At 46.6% G+C, this 10,101-nt stretch overlaps 1 pseudogene; it reads left to right on the top strand.

Moving 5' to 3' along the window:
• The first annotated feature begins 445 nt into the window (after window positions 1-445).
• On the top strand, window positions 446-2,754 carry LOC131518292 (disintegrin and metalloproteinase domain-containing protein 21-like; annotated as a pseudogene).
• Window positions 2,755-10,101: the final 7,347 nt, after the last annotated feature.

The raw sequence follows: 10,101 nt of genomic DNA on the forward strand, positions 1-10,101 counted from the left end.
TAAAATTGACAATGTCTACCTCCACATCCCAAGGAAGTAGGAAGCAGTGGTCTCCATAATGAGGAAAAGTAGTAATCCTTAGAAAGTGACCCAGAAGTACCACAGGACATGGAATTGGTGAAGTTCAGGGTGTTATAATTGCATATCCCATATCCAAGTAGCTGGAGGAAAGATGAAATGTGTTGAATAGAGCCATGTCTCTGGGTCCAAGTCCCTATGGATGTCCATGTGAGCACTCTTGAACTGGCCCACCTGCCTCTCCCATATCTACCCCAGCTGAACTGATATGCAGTGTCACCCAAGGTCACACACTGTGACTGTTACCTAACCCCACAGGTGGCCCCCAGGAGTAGGGTGCTGGTTTCCTGGCACAGCCCTACGTTTTGTCAGATGGTCTAGACCTGGCCTTGCTGAGGATCCTCCATTTATCCATTCTCACTGGCAGATGTCCCTAAGCAGGGGCATGAGGCTGGCAAAGGGCCAGATCACCCTGAGTGTGTCCCTCTTGCTTTTTGCACTCTGGGCAGTGCTGGCTTCTGTCCAGGTTTCTCAAGGTCGTCCCTCATGGCGCTACATCTCTTCTGAGGTGGTAATTCCCAAGAAGGAGCTGCTCCATGGTGAGGGCATTCAGATGCCTGGTTGCCTGTCCTATAGCCTGCGTTTTGGAGGCAAAGGCACGTTATCTACCTGAGGAGCAAGAAACTGTTTTGGCCCAGAAACCTGCTGATGATGACTCAGGATGATCAGGGAGCCTTGCAGATGGACTACCCCTTCATCCCTCCAGACTGTTACTACCTCGGCTACCTGGAGGAGATTCCTCTTTCCATGGTCACCATGGACACATGCTATAGGGGCCTTGAAGGTATCATGAATTTGGATGACCTTGCCTATGAAATCAGACCCTCAGCAATTCCCAACGGTTTGAACACGTTGTTTCTCAAATAGTGGCAGAGAGCAATGCAATGGGACCTACTTATAACCTGGGATATAAGGAGGATAGGGACCCCCTGTTCTCTCAAGCAATTTTCAGTGCAGCCCCCCAGGATCTCTAGTAAGTTGTATTCATCCCATCGCGGAATTTTGAAAGGACTTGTTCTCAGTTCCAAAACAATATATAGTATGGTCAACAACGTGCAAAATGTGCCCAATTCCTAATAAAGCTAGTTATCTTAATTGACTTAGTGTTTCATGGAATTTATATAAGTTACTATATTGGTTTCATGATAATTTATAGTAAGAGAGATCCAGCTAACTTGGGCAATTATGTATTGCATCAGAGTCCTTTTTTTCGATATTATGAATCAAAGTATTTTCGAATTCTTAAACCACATTCAACTTAATTGCGATTTGAGATGGATCCCATGAAGTTAATTTCAGCCCAGTTGTATATTCCATATGCTATCCACAAAGCTACATCATGATGGGTTATTTAGGCAGACGTTATTTACTCTTGTCTGTCATAGCAACACATCAGATTGCAAGAAATACTGATTTGTGGCTTGACACTGATGAATGTGCTTGCCAAAAAAGGCCCAACTGCATCAGGACCTGATTCCCTGGTATAACTGAAGCTTTCAGTAACTGTTCCTTCCTTCATATGCAGCACATATGAATGGGGGATTAGGCAAGTGCATGTTCAACACCAAAGTGGTACATTTAAATAAAAGCCTGACCCACTATCATCGTGGAAACTACATAGCAGATCCAGGCAAGCAATAGGACTGTGGCTCCTTCAAGGGGTGCTACAGCAATCTCTGCTGTACAAGTGATTGCATCTTAACCCCCGGAAACAAATATAATACAGGCAGATGCTGTACATACTGCACCTATTCCGATGCTGGGACACTCTGCAGACCAACCCAAAATATATGTGATCTTCCAGAGTCCTGACGTGGGGTGTCCTTGGCGTGCCCTGTTGATTTCTATAAGCAAGATGGAACCCTATGTATTGAAGAGGGCTGCTGCGATCATGAAAATTGCACTGGCCACACTATGCACTGCCAAGAAATCGTTGGCAAAAATGCTGTGAAAGGTGAAGATATCTGCTATATCATAAACCAAAAAAGCAGCCAATATGGACACTGCAGAAGACCCTGGGGAATTCAACACTGAACCCTGTTCCCACACAGACGTGCCATGTGGAAGGCTGCAGTGTAGTAATGTCACACATCTCCCTCAGCTGCAAGAGCATGTTGGATTCCATCCATCTGAGATCTCAGGGTTCTGGTGTTGGGGCTGGATTCACATCATAGCACAGGAACAATCAAGATTGGTCATGTGAGAACTAGTACTTCCTGTGCTCCTGGAAAGTTCTGTCAGGATACCTACTGCACTGGCAGTGTGGCTAAGCTGAATTATGACTTTATCCTGGAGAAATGCAGTCACAGAGGGATGTGCAACAATAACAGGAACTGCCATTGCCACGTAGGCTAGCATCTTCCATGGTGCACTGGACGAGGCACTGGTGGGAGCACAGACAGTGGACCCCTCCAAGAAGAATGCAGTCAGACAGGCAAATTCATGGATCCGTGGTATATCTCAGAGTGGTTTTTGGTCACATTTATGCCATAATAGCTGCATTCCTTGTGGCATCACCACAAATGTCAGAATTATCAACACTGAGAAAATTAAGGAAGTGATTGTTGGTGAAGGCAATCCATAATTCAGCATCCAGACCGCTGGACAGCTATAGGCAATACACCTGGCTTATCTGTGAAAATACAGTAATGAGGCCACACAGCTGACATCCACATCTCTTGGCGTCTGCATGAGACACAGGGGTCCCCAGCATATCATGGCTCTGACACCAGGTCTCTGATGGGTCATTGACCAGCACTCTGAAATGAAACTCGAAAAATGCATGGCTGTGTCCTATATATATTTTTGTAAGCCTGTAAGTGCCCAAACTGATCCCAAGACACTGTGCAGAGTACCTGAGTCAGCAGCTGTGTCTTGAGCTTAGGTGTCTGGTCCCAGAAATAAGACAAGTTGCCACAAGCTACTTTATGGACAAATTCATGAGTTTTCTCCAGAACTGTGCTCTTGCACACTGAGCTTTCTCTCATTCTCCAGGTAATCTCTCCTTCCCTGGTCCCTATGTGGGTTCAAGGTGATGGAGGGCTACCACCCACCTATACTGTCTGTCCCACACTGGGGTGTCTGTGGGCCATGAGGGAAGGTAACATAATTTTGATCCCACCCAGTGCAAGCTGTGTTACCCTGGAGAGCAAATTTCCAAATGTGGGAGACTGAGACCATGAAGCTGAAAGGAGCACCCAATGAAATGAATCAGAAAGGTAGGCACAAGTGCCTATGGATTACTCTGGCATCCAGAGGAAACCCAATGAATGTGAATCCCTACTCCCTTTCTTTTGCCTACTTTTCAGTGAGTTTAACCTTAGATAGGGATCTGCCTAGGATTCCCACTTTGCTTTTCCAAGTGCCTTCTAGAATAACCACACAGAGGTGAGCCTGTGAAAAGTTAAGGAATTCAGCCCTATCCACTCCCAAGCAATCAGGTACTTGTTACCCTGTTTTCTATGTCCTGATCACTGGGAATGTAGGGTGGAGGCCTGCCTTCCCTGGGTCCTTGTGCCCCCTTGCTTCTGAGCTCTGTAAGTCATAAATACTGTGCCTCTACTTCCTTTGTTGGGGGTGTACTGAAATCCCAACTTTAGTCAGAAGGGCCACGTGTATCTCATGTACCCAGGGTGGGAGTTCAATGCCTAGGGAGCCACCTATCAGAACCCTGTGATTGGCACTTGCCTCTTCCTTTAGCAGGTCAGAATCTACATGTTCTTTTTTTTTATTTGTTTAACGTTTTTATTTATTTTTGAGACAGAGAGAGACAGAGCATGAACGGGGGAGGGACAGAGAGAGAGGGAGCCACAGAATCAGAAGCAGGCTCCAGGCTCTGAGCCATCAACCCAGAGCCTGACGCGGGGCTCAAACTCACGGACCGTGAGATGGTGACCTGAGCTGAAGTCGGACGCTCAACCGACTGAGCCACCCAGGCGCCCCAAGAATCTACATGTTCTTAATTCAGTCCCCAAGGATGGGATTGGGAGCCTAGCTGGTGCTCCCCTACAATGCCTTACAGATATGAATGGCTCACTCATTATTCACCCTCAACTCTCAGATGCTGTGGGAAGGAGCTGGTGCTTCTGATGGTCTGTAGCTTTGCTTTGGAATGACGCCAGTTGTTGCCAGAAACCCCCACCCTAAATTATCAATGCCATAAAAGGTGACACTCCCTACAGAGACCAATAAGCAGGCAACAGTCTGGGGTCCAGGGGTATGCATTTCCTATTCATCTCCAAATGAGATATTGCTGGACAACAAGTAACTCTGTGTTCCTAGATTAGTGTTAAAGAAGACGCCAGCTGCTGGGTGCACTGTGGTGCAGCCAGCACTGTGGTGGTGTGCTTGGTTAGCTAGCAACAGAAACAACTCCACCAGAAGCATCATGGCATCCTGGGTGGAGGTCATGGCCAAGGCAAGATCCCCCTAGTGGCTGCAATCCTCGTTGCTGTCGCCAATGGCTCCCCACTTGTAGGTGTTGAGTGGCACACCCCAGTTTGGGAGGCCACAGCTCACGATCCTGCGAAGAGGTAACTTCTATCCCAAGTCTTCCCTGTCACGATCCACTGCACCAACATATCAAAGGACCAGCGTGAGAGACAGAAATGTTCATAGGTACTATACCATCATGGAAATGCAAGGTTTCCTGGAATCATTTGTCCATAGGGAGGGAGACAAGGACATTGATTGGCTCTTGTGGGTCTTCTTAATTGGTTCCAAGCTGTTGCTTACAGCACTTGACATGCTGCAGCTGGCTGGATTGGACCAAGACCCCCAAATTCATCATTCACTGAAAAACTCAAGGTATCAATGGCCTGTTTTCTTAGAGACACCCTAGAGGAGCTTCAAGACATTTCACTGTATCAAAAGGCCATGACAAGCACACTAAAGCATGGTGCAGGAGACACAGAACAAATAAAAAGGGGAAGGCTCTGAGGAAGAGGTTCCCCAGGCTCCCAGAACCCACAAAAGTAGGAAGAAAGAAGCTCTGACTTCTGTGACTTGGATTTTTATGGCATGACAGCACAGGCCCATTGGGAGAGAACAAGCCCAGGTGAAGCAAGCCTACCCTTAGGTACAATTGGGACAATTCGATGGGTGTTTTTTTTTGTTTGTTTGTTTTGTTTTTTTTTGTTTTTGTTTTTGTTTTTTGTTTTTTGTTTTTTGTTTTTTTGCCTTGCATCATGCTCCCAAGATCACTTGACCACTTCCACCCTGGTGGAGAGGCCCTTGACAACAGAATTTAAAGAGTTCTTCATGAAGAACCACTCTAATTTTAAGTTTGTGCCATTGCAATTTATATAAATACCAGATTCAGTATAGCAGGCATTAGCATGGATGCCATAGTCAGATGTGACAAGGGGAATTTTCATGAAGCCCAAGACTTATTTGCTGCAAATGCTGATAGGCTCACCATCTCCACAGACAGGATCCTAGAGGAGGGTCCCAACAGGATATGAGGATTGGGGACTCTTATCCTTGCTTAGACTCTTGCTCTAATCAAGGACTGGCACTTCAACCCAGCTCTCTTGCTCTGGAGATGACTCCCACACTTCTCCTTATGGGAAGCTCTGAAAAGAGGGGTCCCTAATGACTTAATCTAAGGACAGCCTGAGCACAAGTCAGAAACATTTGCTCAGGCTCTTTGGGATCTTCAAGAGACTGCTGGCCCTACCCTTCAGGTGGGTGCCATCACTTCTCTGGACATGACAGCCCTGGTGGGAGATTCTCGGTTCTGAGTGGGTGGGGAGATGCCAAGATCCCTGCCTAGTGACATGGAGGTTCCTGGAGCATGTCCTTCCTCCGGGGACAACTGTCTGTATACTTCTTTAGCTACCCCCTAGGACACACACATAGACAACACTTTATTTCTCTCATTGACCCTAGAGCCAAGTTACTGTTCTTCCCAGGAACCTCTTCAAGTATAAACGTGGTGCCCTCTAGCTTATGAAGTATAACAGGAGAGATAGTAGAAGGCTCTCCTCTTCCCTTTGATGTCACTGTTGGAACAACCGTTACTGAAACTCTTTTAGCAACAGGCCCCTTTGACCCTACCCTTTTTTGTTAAAGGTGTGGATGCCAACACGTGCCATCAAGGCCAGTGGGAACAAACCCAGTGCCTGACATTCTTGGTGGGAGCTACATATCAGGAGCCTGTAGGGCTGCAAATCACACCCCCCCACACCCAATTAAGACAGTATATATACAACAATATTGTGTACAATAGGGGACTGAGTAATTGCAGCCCATAATCCAAGACTTACTGAAGGAGGGGGTACATTAAACACACCGTTCCTCCTTTCAATCCGTCCATTTGACAGGCATTAAAGTCCCTCCTAACAGGTGGCACTTTACAGTTGACTGCTGAAAGGTAAATGCCCAGGTGTCTGCAAGACTGTTCACTTTCCCAAGACTGTCTAGGTAGTTGAGGACATCCAAAGGGCCCCAGGAGACCACTTTTCCACGATTGAGCTAGCCAGTATGTCCCATTCAGCATCGATGACTGAGGTGTCCCACCCACAGCCTGCTCTCAACCTGTATGCCTCTACCCTGTGGCCATGGGCCATCCTAACAGCCCAATCAGTGCCATGATGTTTGTCTGACCAGGTCATATGGAGCTTATCATGAGTTCCCTTGATCTGGGCAATTGAGACCCACTGTCACTGGTCAATTTCCATGTGCTCCTGACAGTTTGTAAGACATGGGAGGCTTGCAGCCCTTTGGCAGCTATAAGGCGGGTTTTGTCACCTGGCCAAGCTAGTCCAGATATTCGGTCTACTTTTATATAACTTGTAGTGTTAGGCAGCGTTACCTGGGAAGTGGCTGAGCTATGTCAGTTCATGCACACATGGCCTGAGGGTGATATGAAACATTTTGTGATCTGGAAAGTGTTTGTGCCATTGGGGTTACACTGCAGCACCTAGTGACCGTCTGGCACCAAATAGCCTTGCTATGTCACCAAGAGAGAGAACCGACCACCATGCTGTCTTCATGCAGAGGGAAATATTCTCTCCCAATACTTCACCTGCACAAAGGACCATCCTGAAGCTTCCATGAAAGTTCTGGGCCCAATCAATGCGGTGGAAAGAAAGGGAGAGTGACGTTGTTCTGGTTGTGGATACCACACCCTTCCATTTATCCATCCACATTATGTGCCGGCTATTTGCACTGGCAGGAATGAACACTAGTTCAGGGGATTGCTTGCTATCCTGAAGTCAACACAACTGACAATCAGACTGAATATTTAATGAAGAAGAGACTTGGAAACCTGGTGTAGGGGTCTGTGTCTGACCTGCTGAGATAGCCACACAGGTGAATGGGGCAGACACAGTCTGAAAGACAGCCAGTCATAGAGGGTCAGAGGGAGAGCAGGAGATGCAGTCTTTTAATAGTGTGGAAAAAGGCAGGTTCCATTTTAAAAAGTTTCTTTTCCTGACAGGAGAGAGACTGAAAGAAGAAAATAGGTGGAAATGTACTTTCTTGATCCGTGACCTACCTTGTGATTCTATGTGCTTCTGGAGCCCGGGAATTGGCTCTGGGAATCCTTACTTATGGTTGTCATGGGAATGGCCATCCAGGGGCTTGAAAGTGGCATTTTCTGGAACTATTTTCTGCATCTTGTGTAAATCCAGGAGCATCTTTCCTTCATTCTGATGGCCATGTAGTCGGTTAGCAGTACATCACAAGGTCTTTCCCAGTGAGGTGACACTGTTTGCTCTCTGAAGACTTGATGCACCTCCAGTGTTCCATTAGAAGGGGTGTCAAGGCTTGTCAGTGGCAGAGGTCATGTTCTTATTATCTGTGGATGATGTGCTCCACGTCTACCAGTTAGTTCTTGGACATGGCTATTCATGGCAACAACTTATTCACGTAAGTCCTCATAAAGTTCACTCAACCCAGGAATGAAAGTGTTAGGGATTCCTTTCTAAAATGCCATCTCAAAGGGGTCATTACACACCTGCCACTTGGAGTGTTCCAAATCTCATTAAGGACCAAGGACAATGATTCTGGACATTCCAGACCAGTTTCCAGACAGATTTTCCTAAAGTCCTTTTTGTGTCTAGTTTTTTCATGTTCCACATCTGTTCCCCACATTCTTATATCCTCATCATCCTCATCTGTGATGATTGAGGATGATGTGGGGTATGAAATTCTGATGAGTACTCCAGAGTCTTTGCAAGTAGGTGTTTTGTCTCTGTGCTGAAGTGAGTTCCTTGGTCTAGCTAAATCCATAATGGAATGGCAAAGCCAGGAACCGTCTCAGGCATTGTATTCCTTACCACTGTTGTGGCATTGGCATGTGTAGTCAGACAGCATCAGTCCATCCACCAAACATGAAGACATTAACCAAAGTGGAAGGAAATCTATCAAAACCATCTGGAGAGCCCCAGAGGGCAGGGAGAGCCTGGTGGGACTCCCTGGGGCCTGCTGATTTTCTACAGAAACATGGTGAGGTTTACTAGTAGTGCCCTGGGAAATAATTTGGTCAGAGATTTTGTGGGTGCCTGGGAAGAACCCGCTGTCTCTCAGTTTTTTAATTATCCCATCTGATGGAGTTAGTGCAAGACCAAAGGTCAGAAGAAAGGGGCCTTAGGAGGCCCACTCAACCCTGATGTACGCCCCATCTGATCATTATCTGTCCACCTGTTGTATCCACTTGTCCTTTTCACATTGCGAGGAACTTCCATGGTAAGTAGCAGCCTAAAAGTCTTCTACAGTGGGGGAAAGAACAGGGGCCTCTGTTCTTGGCTGTGTATTTGACAGCCTTGTCAGTTCTATCAGTCGCTGGAGAGATAGTGTCAGTCTCCTTACACTTTGGGCTGGAGAGTGACTGTTAGCAATTTTAGCAGCAAGATCAGTTGTCTGTAATGGGGCAGCAATTATATGTCCACTGGCAAAATGTCCTCTGGTACTCATGGCAGTTAGGAGCTGTGGGATTTCCAGATGGTGCCAACAGCCCTGAAGATTCCAAAGGTATGTCTGAAATGGCTGTGAATAGTGGCGGTCTTTACCTTTACAGATGTGCAAGCTTGGGAAAATCTCGAAGCCCAGTGGCTTTGACTGATTTTAAAACAGGCAGAGTATGCCTTGAGTACTTCCAATAGGGAAACTTGTCTGAGTGTTTCCTATGTTTCCCCACCTACAGAAGCCGTCACAAAATAGAAGTTAGGGATGACTATCAGGTATCCCATAAATAATGTCTATAGCTGAAGGCAATCTTGTGGAATGGAGTAGGGTCTGCCTTTTTAGCGATGGGAGTGAGGAAGCCAGATTTAAAGCATTAACATAACGCAACGTGATGGAGGGGTTGGTCCTGTGGCATGCTGGTGGGTCGGTGGTTGGCCTGGGAATTACAAACTTATCAGAAAGGAACACAGAGGTCAGTGGGGATCCTAATGTATCCAGGAAGCTGATGTGGGGGTACAAGAATTCAGGGGTGCCTGATGGACCAAGATATAATTTTCAAGGGAAGGAAGTTATATCACATACTCATGAGGCACAAGTTGTCCCAGGATACCTGTAGCCACTCAAATATTTCTGTGGAATGAGTGGGAAAATGAGTTATTAATATTGAGTCCTCTGAGAGTTGTGGTGTGCACAGATAATATTAAGGCTTTAAAGTAGGTTAATGCCTCTGAGAGCCAGGAAAAGTACTATGGGGCAGCATTGGGTAGGGGTGAGGGGCTTATAGAGATGGAGCAAGGACAGTGAAGTTAGGGGTCTGTGGGAAGCAGTAACCAGGTTTCCCTAGAGGTTTACACAGTTGCATTTGTGTACTGGGGAGAGGGATGTGAAAAACTGCCAGGACACTTTGTGGGGAGATTCGAAGCACTGTGACATAGTCCTATTGGTAGTAGCTGTTTGCAAACATGGATATTAAGAAGGCTGGAGGGTGTACAGCCCTGTTCTGCTCATGCTTTAGGAGGGTGGGGGAGTCTGCAAGGGCTCTCTGCCTCATTTGGTAATAGAGGGACAGGTCATGGACATACTGCACAAGCATGTACTCTTGGGTGAAGCTAC

The sequence above is a fragment of the Neofelis nebulosa genome, chromosome 7, assembly GCF_028018385.1.
Source record: "Neofelis nebulosa isolate mNeoNeb1 chromosome 7, mNeoNeb1.pri, whole genome shotgun sequence".
In the NCBI taxonomy this organism is placed as follows: Eukaryota; Metazoa; Chordata; class Mammalia; order Carnivora; family Felidae; genus Neofelis; species Neofelis nebulosa.